We start from the raw sequence: 15,020 nt of genomic DNA on the forward strand, positions 1-15,020 counted from the left end.
CAGTGTTAATTGCTGGAATTACTATCTCCTCCTCGTCAGGACCTTGAGAGACAGGGGTGGGACCTGGGGAATGAAGAAATCACTAACCAATCAGTGTAAAAGGGAAAATTGCAAACCTGGCAATTTGTTTGTATAAATGCTACTTGAAAAGTTGGAGGGGTGTGCTTGATTTGTGGGAAACCACCGAGCACCCAGGCTTGCGCAACTCTGAAATAAATAAGCAAATGTCTCTCCTGAGTGTGTAATTATTGTCTTATTGCACACCGGGCAACAAATCCACTTTTCGGACAACGTAGGCGTTGTTGGCACTTTGATCACTGGGAGCAGGAACGAGCATGTCATTTTCAGGCTGTTGCATCTTCCAGTGTGTGAAGCTCAAGTATCAGTATTGGTGCTGTTTCCATTCTTCTCTTAATGGATGAAGAATAACAAATTTGACTCCTTTTCTGCAAGGAAACTACTAGCCTCTGAGCCTCAGAATGACTCTGTAGCACTGTATTTTGAAGGACCTCCTTAGGCGTTTAATGTGGTATTTAATTCATAAAATAAGGGATTAAATATTCCCAAATCCCTCACAGACAAATTGAGACATAGTTTGTCCTCCACGTGTCTAATGGATAGAAAAATCAGACAAGTGATTATGCATGATAGTAATTGATGCTGTTTGCCTGAATCTGGAGGAATTTGTCTTGATGAATAGTTTGCTCTATGTGGCATGCTAGATTTGGATTCTCTGGAGTATTATTCTTGAGCTGTCTGGTTTTCTGTGTTACCTTGTTTTCATTTTAAAATGCTAAAGAATTGTGCCTGGGAAATGAAAGTACTACTTCCCTCCCCCCCCACCCCCCCACCCAAAGATGAGTGTCTGCACATTATCTGTAGCAAATACAATTGTAAATAGCAAGCTATATTGTGATGCAGATGAAAATTAAAGTATGCTAAACTACTAAAATTGTGCACTATTCTGAGTTAATTCATAAACAATATATAGTTTAACTATATGTAAATAAGATGATTTTGGAGATGAGAGGTGTTAAGGAATGGTTCTTTGAAGCTTTTCTGAAAAAAAAAATTCTTGACAGCTGTCAGTCATATTGTTCCAGTTGCACCAAGTTGCAAGAAGGATAGCAGTTTGTGGTTTAGAACTGGAATTTGTTATTAGCTAGAAAGATAACTAGCTTCAATGTTGTTTAATTTTTGCTGTGCAAACACTGCTCCTTATGATAATTTGCATGTGGCTGCTCAGAGGGATGAAGCTAATGCAATTATTTGATAAAGTTTTTAATTTGTGTAATAGGTTGCTAGATGACTGGTTTGCAGATATCTTTAAATTAGGTTGCAAAAACGTCTGGTTGGCAATGGATATCCTGTCTGCTGGCATTACTTTTTTAAAAGAGGTCTCATAGTGCCTGGAAGCAAGGACCAAACCTGAAGTGTGCAATCACACCCTGGCAGAGAGAAACTTTCTCTGTGGGTGGTTAAACACTTCTCACTGCTCACTTCAGTCAGTTCCCCAAGAGTCCTTTTTGAATAATGGTTAAAAATTAAACTGCCCAATCCATCTTGGGAAGTAGACTTTGGATATAGACCATGAGGTGTGGAAGGCTGGTTGTGGTGCAGCTGGATCCTATCTGTGCTGGAGACTGAGGGTGATGAGACACAGACAGTGGTGCATAGGTCTCGACCTATGCCTGGTCTGCAAGTGTCCTGTGCTGGCCACATTTTAAGCCATGCTTATAAAGCATGGCTTTGTTGTCCTAGGGTGTTTGAGAGGACATGTTTCTGATACGTTGCTTAACTAGCTCCTGTCCCAGGAGGGAGACAGCTTAGCATGGGTCATGCAAGGCTGTGCGCTCTTCCTCTCTACAACACTTTGAGATTGCAAGTCATGGTGGAAAGGTGCGGGAGAGAGAAGAAGGGCATTAAGGGAAGGGGGAGATGGGACAGAATAAGGTGAGGCAGAGATGAGTAGTAAGATTAAGGGGTCATGGCATCCTGGAGAGTGCTTTAGAAAGCAAAGAAAGACCTCATCTGTTCAACTTTTTCTGTACCTGTTTACTCCTACAAACATTTTTTTCCTTTTCAAGGGTTGTCAGCTCATTGACCAATTTGCCATTTGCCCTTATGTGTTCTTAAATTATGTTGATTTCTACCTATTGTTTCTCTATATGGAGGCAAAATATTTTAGATTTTTATGAAGAGACTTTCTGAAACCTGGTGAATTGGGTTAGGCTGCAGGTTAATTCTTCTCTCAAACACTCTATTTACCAGTGGAATGTTGGTGGGAAAAGATTATGAACTCATTGAATTTGGCCAGTCTTCAAGAATTCCTGAAATCTTTTATAGGTAAAAGAACTAGTGTTTCTTTTTAAATCTATTCAATAGAGCAGCTAAGTGCTCACTTTGTATTGGACAGTTCCTGTTTTTTATACTGTATCTTGCTTTCCCTACAAGCAGCCTAGATTCTTGGTTTTCACTTTGAATAGAAATCATATAGTGAGCAAGTATTGCTTTCCAACTGCTGTTCAGGGTCTAGAGACATCATAAAAGTTTATTTATCACTATAGTGATGCAGGTCACTGACATGAGCCAATTCAAAATTTCTCTTCTGGCTTCTTGCTGTGGAGGGGGGCTAGTCCTACAGGGCAGAATATAGGTAGCTACCATTTCTTTTATTCATCATTTCACTCGTTTCAAGGAAGAATGACATGGAGAGGAAGGAACAGAAATATATTCTCTAGTTGCTTCATTTTTTTAGACAGATTTCATTCCAATACAAGTGGAGAGCACTATAGGCAAAAAAGGGACTAAAAACTCTTTGCCAGAATTTATGTGAGCTCAGCTGACAGCCGGTAACATGGCTGACATAATTTGACAGTGTAGCTGAGCTCCTACTATGAATGACATACAGATTGAGGTAAATGATGGAATACTTTTTTCTGAAACATGATGGGAAAATTTATACCCAATAGCCTGATCTAGAATTACCATAAAAGTTAAGGCTACATTAAGTGATATCTGGCCACAGTAAAGCAAGGAATTGGACTTCTGTAAAGTCCAGGTGCTATTGTCTGCTCCTGCTTAGAGAACTTTTTTTTTTTTTGTAATAAAAGATGAAGGAAAGGAGAAATCAAACCTATCCATTTAATTTTTGCTTACAAGATTGTAACAATTACATTGTTAAAGTTATTTTAAGACTGTTTTTTCACTTTCTTATGGATTTATAACTATGTAAGCTCTAAAATAATCCAGGATGAATGAAATGCTGCCTCTTTCTAAGCATGCGCCGTATTTCAAATGAACTGTCAATTGCATCTTAGAAGTTTGATTTTAACCATAATGCCATGGTGCCTCATCTTTACCTTCTTACAAATGCCATTGGCTCTAATGCCCACTTTACCTTTGAAATGAAAACTTTGGATTCTTGCACAGAGTCAGATGCTGTTGAAAGATCTGAGAATAAGTCTTTGTCTTGCCAAGTCACTCTGTCGCCGTGGGATGATTTATACACTTTATGATGGCCATGGAAAGGCTAAGGAATACTCTCCTTTCTCAGCTGTTGCTGGCTGTGGCTGCTGCAGTGTGCTGGGCTGCCCAGGGGAAGGCTGTGTCAGTGCGGGACTAGCATAGGGACGGGGCTACGCTGACCATCATGGTGGTCGTTTCATGCTAGCTGGCACTTAAAATTAAGGCTTTAGTTCTACAAAGAAAAAAGTGCAAATGGTTCAGGCCAAGCTAATGAGATCGTAGAGCTTATTTTGTTTTGATGATGTGGGGAGGGAAAAGGAATCTTTCCTCTCTTGGTGGTCCAGGAAGCACCAAATCAATTTTGGCTGATATAAAATCATGAAACTAATGTTTATACTGTGAGAATACAAGCTAATCTGTTTTCAGAGAGACGGAGGCTGAAGCATATTCAATAGCTTCTGATGGTGGGCCCACTGTGCTGGAAATAATTGCTATTCACCCATAAGATGAAAGAGAAACTGCACTGAAGTGCTGGGTGGTTGGTTGAAAAACAGCATATGCTCTGTTATTTATATCTTATTTAAGCCACTACTTATGCAAGATGGTTTGCTGTTCGGTGTGCCTCATTTTAATGATAGCAAGGAGTAACATGCACTCAGGATTGTATGCTACTGTTTTGATTAGCTCTGCTTAGTTGTGTAGAAAAAAGGTTTGATTGCTGTGGTTTCATTTAATGTAGGGTTTTTTTGTTTGTGCTTAGTATTTAAGTGCATTTTGTTTTCTGTAGTGCTGATGGCATTTGGGAAGAAGTATGAAACCGTTTTCCTGGTTTTCAGGTTTTGTTTGCGGCAGTTCTTCTCTCCATTCCTGTCCAGGTTACTGAACCACCATCCCCGCTCTAACTGCATTCAGAATAAATCTTTTTGTGTTGTATTCCCTTTCGTAAGCTCTGCAATGATTCTTCTCTGATGTTATTTTCACTGCAGATCATGTAGAAGAGTGATGTGGTAAACTGGCACAAATTGGCCACTTCTGTTGCTACTGGGCACGAATTTTGATAAGCGCTTAGTCATTGTCCCCTGTTCTCAAGCCAAATTTTGTTGTGTTGATTCCAGGGAGGATTTTGTGGGATCTTTGGCCAAATGCTTTCTGGAAAATTTCAGGAATGTTCACTGTGTAAGTAACTACTGAGTGGTATTAGTTTGCTCCAGATAGCCTTGCCCTGTGAACCAGAGCTCCTAAAATACATCCAAAATGTTTTTCAGTTGAAAGGAGTGTTCTGCCCTGCCACAGCTTGAGCTGTGTCAGAGGAAATCTCGCTGGCACACACTTTGCCACATCCATTCTTGGAGTAACCTCAGCGAGGCACGAGCTAAACTTTAACAGATAAGTTTTCTTGTTTGTTAGGCACTTCAGCTGCAGTAACTATGCATCAGATATTCTTTTTCTTCTCTTTTCAAGGGACTTAGCTTCCTTTTGTGCTATTCCTTGTAGCAGTTAATATTTCAATGAGTTGTCCTTTTGATTTATTTCCTTTGCAAATGAATGGTGGCAGTTGTCTGTGAACAATTTTGATTCAGGTAGCGCTAAACTGTAAATTCTTCTGTTCACCCATAGTATCTGCATACTTTGACAAATGACAGTTGTATTTTCTGACTGTTGTAACACTAAATGTGTCAGTCATGGCCTAAGGGGTTTCATCAAAATGTGAAGGGGTAGTTGAAGCTCAGCCTGGTTTCTGTGGTTCCAGGGTACTACCCTGTGCCTGCCAGGAGCGATGCTAATTAATGACACTCGTAATGGTTCACACATGTGTGTGGATAATGGTCTTGTGGGGCCAGTAGAGCTCTGGGCTCCTTGTTTGCTGAACAGACATGAAATAACGTGGACTTTTGTTCACTACTTGATGTGAGGTCAACTCCAAGGGGCAAAAATGGTAAATGTTAGGTCTTATCAGGGATTGTTTTTAACACACAGTGACTAATAGGTAATCTTTTTATTGTGAGGTTTTTACTGAATTTCATTTTAGCATGTGCTTGGGACTGTGGCTTTACTGAGTAACTGGTAAGAAACTAGTTAAGAAAGTGAGAAATTCTTCCAAGTGTGACTGAAATAATGATGATGTACCTAAGAGATTTTTGCACTCATTTGAGCAAAAAATGACATTGTGTGTCAGCTTTTCAGTGTGTAGTTGTGGCTTTTACTAAAAAAAGCATTAAGCAAAAACAAACAAAAAGCCCCCAAACCTTTAAACTTTCTGGATAACCGAGTGTGGATATTGATTAAATCTACTAAGAATGCCATTTGACTTAATTGTCTAATGCTTTCCTGCTGTAGAATGTGTTGTAAAATAAGCTTTCATGGGTTATTTCACATTTTTTTTGGTATAGGTCATAGGTTATATTATTTTCAAGGCCCTGTGTGTCCCACTTCATATGATGATTAAACAATTGTTTTCAAATTACAGCAACAAATAATTGCCATAGTTTTGCGAAGTACGCTAAAAGGGTGTATTATGAAAAGGGATGGAATAAGGAACAGCTATCTTAAATATGAGGTCATTTCTTTATTGATAATACTGGCTGAAACTATAAGCCTAGTCATGGGGAACATTTGTTACAATATTTGAAATGCAAGCTGAGTGCAGCAAAAAGGTTATTTGGAATAAAGTTGAGCTGGTTGCTGAGGTACTGAAAGGACTTTATTACTTGAGCTGGGAATTCAGCTAAAGCCAGTGTGATTAGACTATCGTTCTTGCAGGGTACATTCAGCCTGAGAATAGCTGCTCATCTAGTCATGACTAATACTGACTGTAGCCTGTCTTTGACAGTATCAAAAAGCACTGTAGCAACTGCCCCTCAGGTGTCTGTTTCTTACTGTTTCATCACAAAACAGCTGATACTCAGTGACTGTAATTCCTTTTGTTTGCTTACTGTTTGCCTGCACTATTTTTGAAGCTGGATGCCTCCTAAAACAAGAAAAAAATTGTAGATTTTGTCAGCTCCTTGCTTTGTCTCAGCTTTCTGTTGCCATTTCCTGTTCATTGGAAATTGAAGTTTTTGACTGTGAAGAGACAGAGCCCTGCTCATAGTAATTTGGGATATTCACAATTCTGTCATTGCAAAATCAATTTAAAAATACATTTCTAGTGAGCCTTCTTTGATTCTTAAACGACTCTTGTATACAAATATCAGTGTATGCGAGAGTCCCAGTAGAGCTGCACCTTCCGAAACTGTACTTAACTCACAGCAGATCCTAGAGGGTATGAAAAAGGGGTGTGAAACACTAGAAGCCACATACTATAACACTAATAGAGTGCCAGATGGTAGTTTCTTGTACTTAGATGCCCATTTTGATAAGCCTAAAGTTATTTGCTGTTCTAAACTAGAATGACATTTTCCAGATATTGCTCCAGGTGAGTATGAGGGAAATAAAGATTATGCCTAAATATTAAAGGCCACTGAAGCTCACTTATCATGCCATGGTTCATTTAAAAATAGTTAGGTTGAAAGCAAAAATGTTGACTCCTAGCTTTCTCAATGTGTTTCCTCCATTCTTTCTTTGTTTTGGCCCATCTTGTCCATTTTGTTTCTAATAGACCCATCTGTAACTTAATGAGACAACAGGGGAAGGGTGTTGTGACAAGTCAAGCAGCTGCACTGTAGTATTTGTAGCTACTTCCTAGGGAACAGCCATATAGCAGAAGATACTAGGGCAAGAAGGTAACACTTCTAAATCTCTTCCTCTAAGAGGCTTAACGTAATGAAATGAAACTTGCTGAGTCTTCTCTGAGAGCCTGTTTTCACTGGCAGAACACAGAGACTTTTTCACAACTTTCAGAGAAAAACTATTTTGGGCCTTGGTCTTCTGAAATCTGAGGCATGGAGTACTGTCTCAAAGTTCAGTGATGCTTTACTGGGTAAAGATATGTTGGAAAGTGCACTGTTAGTTTTCATGAGAAGTCACAGTTTTGCGGCTCAAGCATGATTAGATCACATTATTAGATAGTAACAGTCTTTTTTTTTTTTTTTTTGGTCACAGGCTATTTTGTATGTGTGTTTAATACCCTCTGTGAAGAAGTGTAAGATATAGGCCTTCTGTTCTGTCTGTATAGGGCTAACTGTTTAAATCTAAAGGTGGCATAAGTCATGGAATACATGAACAGTGAGAGAGAGGATGAGATGGATACCAAAAGGGGAAAGAAAAGACTCTGGAAACTTTCTGTGGCACTACATACACACTGTCAGCTTAACATGACACTGCAGGGCTGTCATGTAGCAAATAGAAATAAGAATTGAGATAAGGAAAGAAGAGCCACGTAGCTAAAGCGCTGGGGCAGAACTCCGTAATCCTGTGCTCTGTTGCCAGTTTGACCACCAATCTTAAGAAGCCTGCTTAGTCTAGTGCAAGCCTCAGTTTCCCATATGGAAATAATTCTTTCCTACTTTGAGGGTAAAATCATTTTTGAGAACTTGAATGGGTGGTATGTAGACCATAGATCTACCTAAATCATTGAATACTACTTAGGTTGTACTAGGCTGCTCTGGAATTAGCAGCTTTGGTCTGGTCTTATATACCACAACCTCCCTATGGCATGTTAAGTGTGTGGACGGGTAAAAGGCAAGAGCCTTGTGACAGTGGATGCAGTCATGTTTCTGAACTGTCACCAAGATGTGAATAAAGGGGCTGTGCTAAAGACATCAGTTGGTTTTGGATGGGATTAGCATGAGGGGGCAAGGAGCAGCCAGGAGGGGTCTGAGCTGCTTGCATGCACGAGTAAAAACTTCTGGGTCAGATCTAGCGGAAATGCTGGAGCCTTCTGGCAAGCTGAACACACGCCAGACCTTGGGAAAGAGAACAGGTCTTCTGAGAAGCTGCTAGTTCCATTGATGCTGGCTAAACTCTGTCGCAGCCTTCCATTGGAGCCATTTCTGTCCTATTTCACAGAGTCTGAAGCAGCAGAATACAAATGTGTTGTTATTCTTCTTTCTTCAGCATGCAAAGTGAGTATGTAATACCATATCTGAGAATAACAGCTGACAGAAGCATGCAAGAACTGGCTGTTCTAAATACGTGGTCTATCTGCACTGAGAACAAAGCATTGGTTACATTTAATTGAAGGAGAATTATGCCATATTTTAAAGCCAACCAAAATGAAACAGTGAATGCATACAGTTCATGCATTTTTGGAAGCCTTTTTGGAAGCCAGAAGGTGAGACTTCATATCCAGGCTTAATCCAAAAGCTTAGTGAATTGCTCATATATTGTGTGAAACACTGTGCTACTGGACCAAATACAGCTGTAGGACTGATGGATATGATTGCCCTTATAGCTGATAATTTCCTATCCAGACATCTGAAGGCAGAATTCTGTTTCTTCCATATTGCTTAGGCTTACCAGATCTTTGAAGAGGTATTAGTATAAAATTTCTCTTTATCTGTGGTTTTCAACTTAGAGCAAAAACAGGGCAGGTTCCATCTATATTGGCAGATCAGATTTTTTTTATTATTATTACTTTTTTTAAAACTAAGCAAGATCAGTTAGACCCAGTATAAGATAAGAGCATGCCTCTGAGTTACTTGGGGGAACTTCAGGGAATGTTAATGGCAATTCAACAGATATCGAGTTTCTTTGGGTCATTTTGGGGTGAATGAAGTGTTCTGTTTGTCTGTCTTATGCTTTTTTAAATGGGCTGTAAAACTGAGGTCTTCTCTATTTCTGATTTGTCATAGCTATCTTAACTTTGTCAACAGAAGTAAGAACTGATTTAATATAACATCTCTGTGGTTTGAACAGCTGCTTTCTGCCTACCTGAATTTCCTGTTTGGAAACATTTTACATATTTTTATTTCTTGGGCTTAAACCTGGATGCAATAATGTTCATGCTGTTATGAAAACTGCAATAAGCTCATTATACCATTAATTAGAAGCACTTCATTGCCACCAAAGTGCTTTTCAGAATAACAGTTAAGTTTTCTCTCTTCTTCCCTCTCCCAAGAATTAGTCTACAAGATAAGCACAAAGATGTACTTTCAAAGTTTTTTTTTTTTAATAACTGAAGTTAGTGACTCCAGGAGGAATTTTATGTATGGTGCATTTTTGTTCCTAATAGTTGCCCTGTCTGTTACATTGAGGTTTATTTCTCTGACTTTTTTTTGTAATATACAATCCAATAGTGGGATAGGCTTACTCTTTTAAGAGATTCAAAAACTTAAATTCAATGAATTTTTAGGGCATACACTAACAGAATGGTGGCATGATGACTTCAAAGTCGGCAGAAGTTGAATGGGGCTTTGCATTAACTCCGGAGTTTCTCAGGTGTTGTAAGTGTAAGAATCATGTACTTGCATGTTGGACCCAAAAGAAGCTGTTGCAGCATGGAAAGGGGCAGTCAGGTGCAACTGAACTTCTGTCATTTAAAACTGTCTGTTATTTTGTCTTCCAATGTAGTTTGCATTTGTCTTTGGAAACAATTTCTGATGAACTGTCAGTTCCTCCGTATGTAACAAAATTGGTAAAAGAGCTTAAGTGCAATAAACTTTCTAGTATTAGTGAGGAAAGCCTCAGAAATATGAATAGCTACTGTAGGACTAATGTTCATTTAGGTTTTTCTCTTGTAAATCATTTTACGTGAACTTTGTTTCCTAGAATCTCATTTTCTGTTGATGCACAAAGAAGATTCCCTTTGCATTTGGCTTGTGATTATTTGATTACCATTTGAACCAGTGCTTTGTGCTAGTAGTTCCAACAAGGTAATATAATTGCGCTCAGGTTTTGGGCTGTGTCTGCAGATTGATAGAGTCTGTTTTTGCGAGTGACTTTATGAAGTTGTCATTTCTCTAGGGAATTCTTAATCTGAAAATAAAATATTGCTTATCTTCCATTCTTATTAACTTCAGAGCTACCACCTGCTTTCTATTGAATTAGTAATGTAGTTGCAGATAATGCCTTAAAAAAGGGAGGGGGGGAGATGATGGCTTACAGCATTACTACGCTGTTCCAGTAACAAGGGGAATAGAAGGTGTGCATTGGGAAATAACAAAATGTTAGTGTTCAGGCAGTGTGTGAGCATACTGTGTTGAAGCTGTCTCCCTCTCTCCCTCTGCATTGTCAAGTACCTGTCTGAGAAGCAGAAATGAGGAAATAGTTGAAATGAGTAACTGCAGATTCCCAATTTGAGGCTTTTCCTATGGGTAGGCTTTGGGGAGGTATTTCTTACACTGGGGTTCTCTGGCAAGTTTTAGCATATTAACTCATATAAGAACCTTTTCTCTCAATGGGGGGTGGGGGGCAGTTATATAGGATCTGCGGCCACTACTTGGCTGCTTGTTTTTGTGCATCTTCAGTTATCCTTGCTCCCTTTACATTTCTTTCATGAGCAGTAGAGATGAGCCTAATTGGGTGGATAAAGTTAGAGGCATGAATTTCTAAAGACAGTATTGATCATATATTGCCCTTATACTTAGGAAGGCTGTCTGAAAATGGAGTTTCTTCCAAACAGAGCACTTAAATGAGAGATTCTCAAAACCAGTTCCTTTGCATTGAGGCTTTTTCTTCCCTTTTCCCTGTTTTTCTAGTCTACTTTCTGCTGGGGGGGGGGGAGGGGGTAATGCTTTAAGAGGCTCAGGTCAATATTCATCTGCACGAGCAAGCTCTGCTGTCTCACTCCTGCTCCTGTGGTTGTCAGGTAAGCAGTGTGCCAAGCAGGTATACCAAGTTCACGCATCTCCATGCTGAGTATCTGTTCCTCGCTGTTCCTGCTTCCGCACAGGCTGCACCTAGTTATGGACTCGTCAAAGGAAAACAGAAATGTAGGGTGCAGCTCAGCTCCTCTCTGAGGTGGCAAGCTAGTAAAATCCTTCACTGACAAGTAGATTGGAGTAGGGTAGATTGCTAGAAATCTGGGCTGCTTGGCAGGACGTGTAGGAGAAACACTGAAAAGATTCCACAAGTCACTCGGTGGGAGGCAAACTGCACCCCAGGACATCCTTCGCTCTGGTCAATATGATTTAGTTTGTGAAAAAATGCGTATCAGTGTTACACTGTTAAAGCCACCATAAATATTTTTATTGAAATGCTTTGAAGAAAATGACATTTTAAAATTAGTTTAATTACTGTAAATTACCTTGGAAGCAGTCTTCCCCTGCCACCTGTAGTGTGTTTTCCCCATGCTGTGCATGTTTTAATTGATAACAATCTGTAGGCAGCTGTTTGTTGCTCAGGTAATGTGACAGATTTGAAAGCTGAGGCAAACTTCTGATATACAAAACCGATTTGTGATATCGTTATGACTCATTATTGAAGTATAAACATGAAAAGATGACCCTTTCAAAGATACCTCTGTGCACTGAGTATTCTTTGCACTTTCCTGCCGTTCTCTGTAGATTTTTGTATTTTTGCCATATAAGTAATGATATTGAAGCTTGACTTTCCTCATTGCTCGAACAGCTTGATTCTCTTCATACCAGGAGGAAGCAATTTTTGTTACACAGCACTTGTTTTTGAAGGCATTTAAAAACTGCATGTTGTTCAGAAGCGCTTGCTGGACAGGGTGACCGTCTCCTGCTTGCTGTTTAAATGGACCCCAGTCGTTCGGCATGTCCTCCTGGGCCGCCACAGACCCTTTGGCCCAAAGGGAAAAGCAGTTCTGGGGACTGTGAGGGAAGAGCTGTAATCTCTCGTGCATGCCTTTTTTGCAAGATAGGCTTGTGTATAACTGTATAGCATTATTATACAGTTCAGCGTTACCTGTATGAAATCAAGCGTAACAGGGGTATTTTCTATGCAATCTGGCTGCTCCCGTGGGCTCCTTTTGCTACGGCATCTGAATACCTTTTGGGACTTGAAAGCTGCAAGTGGATTCATGTTTCAGCCATTTTCTCAAGTTTGGCTTGTTGTATAATATGTCTCTTATGCCTTTAACTGGTATCTCCCTGCATTCTAATACGGGCAACATTTTGACCTAATTATTGTGCAGCTTAAGATATCTTTTTAAGTATTCATGTCAGCATGTGGGAGGAAAATAAACTTAAAACAAACCCCACACTTCTTACTAAGCAAGCAAGAGTGTCTAATTTATCTCTGAGCTGCAGATCTAGCACCTGCAGTTTTAAAGCTTTTTTTTTTTCCTTGGTAAAATACTGTTATTGGTTTTAGCTGGGCAGGTTTTGTGTACCAAAAGTGATGAAAGATTACTGGAAAACAACAGCTTGACTGAGAATACCTACTACTCCAAATTTACAGTAATTAGCAGCAGCTCCAAAAATGTGCATGGCTAATCATATCAGCCACCTGGAAGAAGGTAATGGTTCCACTAGTATTTGGTTTTGTTCGCATGACTTACAAAAAGGAACTGGAGTTACTTTTTAATGATCTAAGCATTTGTCCTATAGGCTGCACAAAGTCCCTGTATGACACCATAGAAATTATACAACAATTAATCCTGGACTGAAATTGGAAGCCAGGACTTGTTTTGTGAATGGTCTTGGAAATATGATACCAACATCCAAAGAAGAAGAGAGAACAGTGTTTTCTTGCACCTTCTTTATTCCTTGATTGGTCATTTAAAAAATATATCAATTCGTATAGTTGAATTCTAGAATAAGTAGATACCCATGGAAATGAAGCTTTATTTTCTATCTTGGAGTAAAACTTACTATGCAAATATTTCCTAGGCGTTATTTAAATTCAGAAATACAATTACCTTTTTTGTGAAGAGTCTTGGCATTTGTAAATATATGCAGAAGCACTTCATAATCTGGAGATCTTTAGTCTATTTCTCTTGACAAGAGTTAGTTTACAGTATCTTTGTGATATCTTAAAATACCACCACACGCAATCATCTGTCTTATCCACTGAAAACGTTGAGATTTGAGAGTAATGTTACTCCTCCATACTATCTTCAACCCAACCTTATCAGATTAAATTCATAAAACCATAAAAATTGCAGGCATTTATTTTATTTCCTAAAATACACATGCACATGCTGTATACACAAGCATTTTACTTTCTGAAAAGAGGTCTTAGAAAATTGCTGGCAAATTCTACAAAGGTACTTTGAGGAATGTATTTTGTGACAGGGAAGCTACAGAATTTCAGAAGCAGAGGATAAGAAATAAGTGACTCTCTTGACTGCCATAGTTCCTGAAAATATCAAATGAAATATACTTTCCTGAACTTGCAGCGTCTCTTTTCAGTTAGAATAAGTGGTGTTTGTGGCGTTTTAGGAGCTAGTCTTACAAGGGCTTTACACAACAGAACTGTCTCGTAAAGGTGGCTGAATTTCAAGTGCAAAAGTGCTTACTAGCCCTCTTTCATTGCTACGAGTAGGGGGACAGACCTTATCAACAGAAGAGAAAAGCTGCTGCTTGAAATCGTTAGTTGAATTTATTTCAGTTCTTGAGTGATTATCTTGATAGCTTTATTACTGTGATACCTTTACATGTTTTTTCAGATATTGGAAATTAACTATTAAAATGAAACCTTATACTATTTAAATGTAAGATATTTTTAAGGGATATTTGCATCTTTCTACTGGCTTTGCTTTGTGCATACATGTTGGATGATACATTTGATTTGTGTGACTTGTGGTTACAACGACTTTATATTAGATCACCACACTAAGTAAACTAGCAGCCTAACCTTTAATTATGAGCAGTGAAAGAAACTTACAATAGAAGTGTAAATTGCTTAATAGCAAAGGTGCTTCATACGGAATTTTTTTGCCAAGTTGGTAGTAAGCACTTGGGCTGCCCTGATGTCTTTACATTCCTTTTGCTTGGGGGAGAGCTACAGAGAAATGTTTGGAAACTTACTCATCCTTTATCTTTCACAACTCTTTCCCTCAGTAACACTTTGGTGGCTTCCACAAATTAACAAAAAAAATCTACGGGGAAATATTTTTCTTTATTGGAGATCAACTAAAGCTATTGTGTTCTAATATAATAACCTTCTGTTCTGGCCTTGTATTATGAAATGTGGCAGAGCTCAAATGATTGCCCTCTCTTAAATGTAATCTTGATGGTCAATGACATTGGAGATGACTCTTCATGTGGAAGAGGGAGCAGATCAAGTTGTTCTTGCCAGTAGAAAGAATGGAAATTTTGTTCATTTTTGAGCATTTGAATGTTGCATATAATCGCCATTTGTGGAAAGTGAGATGATAGGAAAAAACTTCATTGACTGTATACAACACGACTCTGACCAAATTGTTTTGCAAATGAATGTGTGTTACTTACTGGAGTGTAAGCTTAGTCACAGCGTTTATTTCTGTGCCTTCAAAAGATCACGTGCCTCACTCCTTCACAAGCTTTTTGAATAGGCATTTTACGTGGCTTCACTAATTGTCATTAAACGGTACAGTATTTCAGGCAAGCTCTGGAAAATAATTTCTCCTCCCTCCCCTTCCAGAAAAGAAGGCTATCTCTTCTGCTTATTCATGGACGTTTTCACTAATAAGGAAATAGTGTTCTTGAATTTTGTAGCTTCTGCAAGCATCTTGTTGATATGTGACCTCCGTGATCCTATGTCTTTCCCTTGTTAATGTTTGCTCT

The sequence above is a fragment of the Dromaius novaehollandiae genome, chromosome 1 (assembly GCF_036370855.1).
Source record: "Dromaius novaehollandiae isolate bDroNov1 chromosome 1, bDroNov1.hap1, whole genome shotgun sequence".
Lineage (NCBI taxonomy): Eukaryota > Metazoa > Chordata > Aves > Casuariiformes > Dromaiidae > Dromaius > Dromaius novaehollandiae.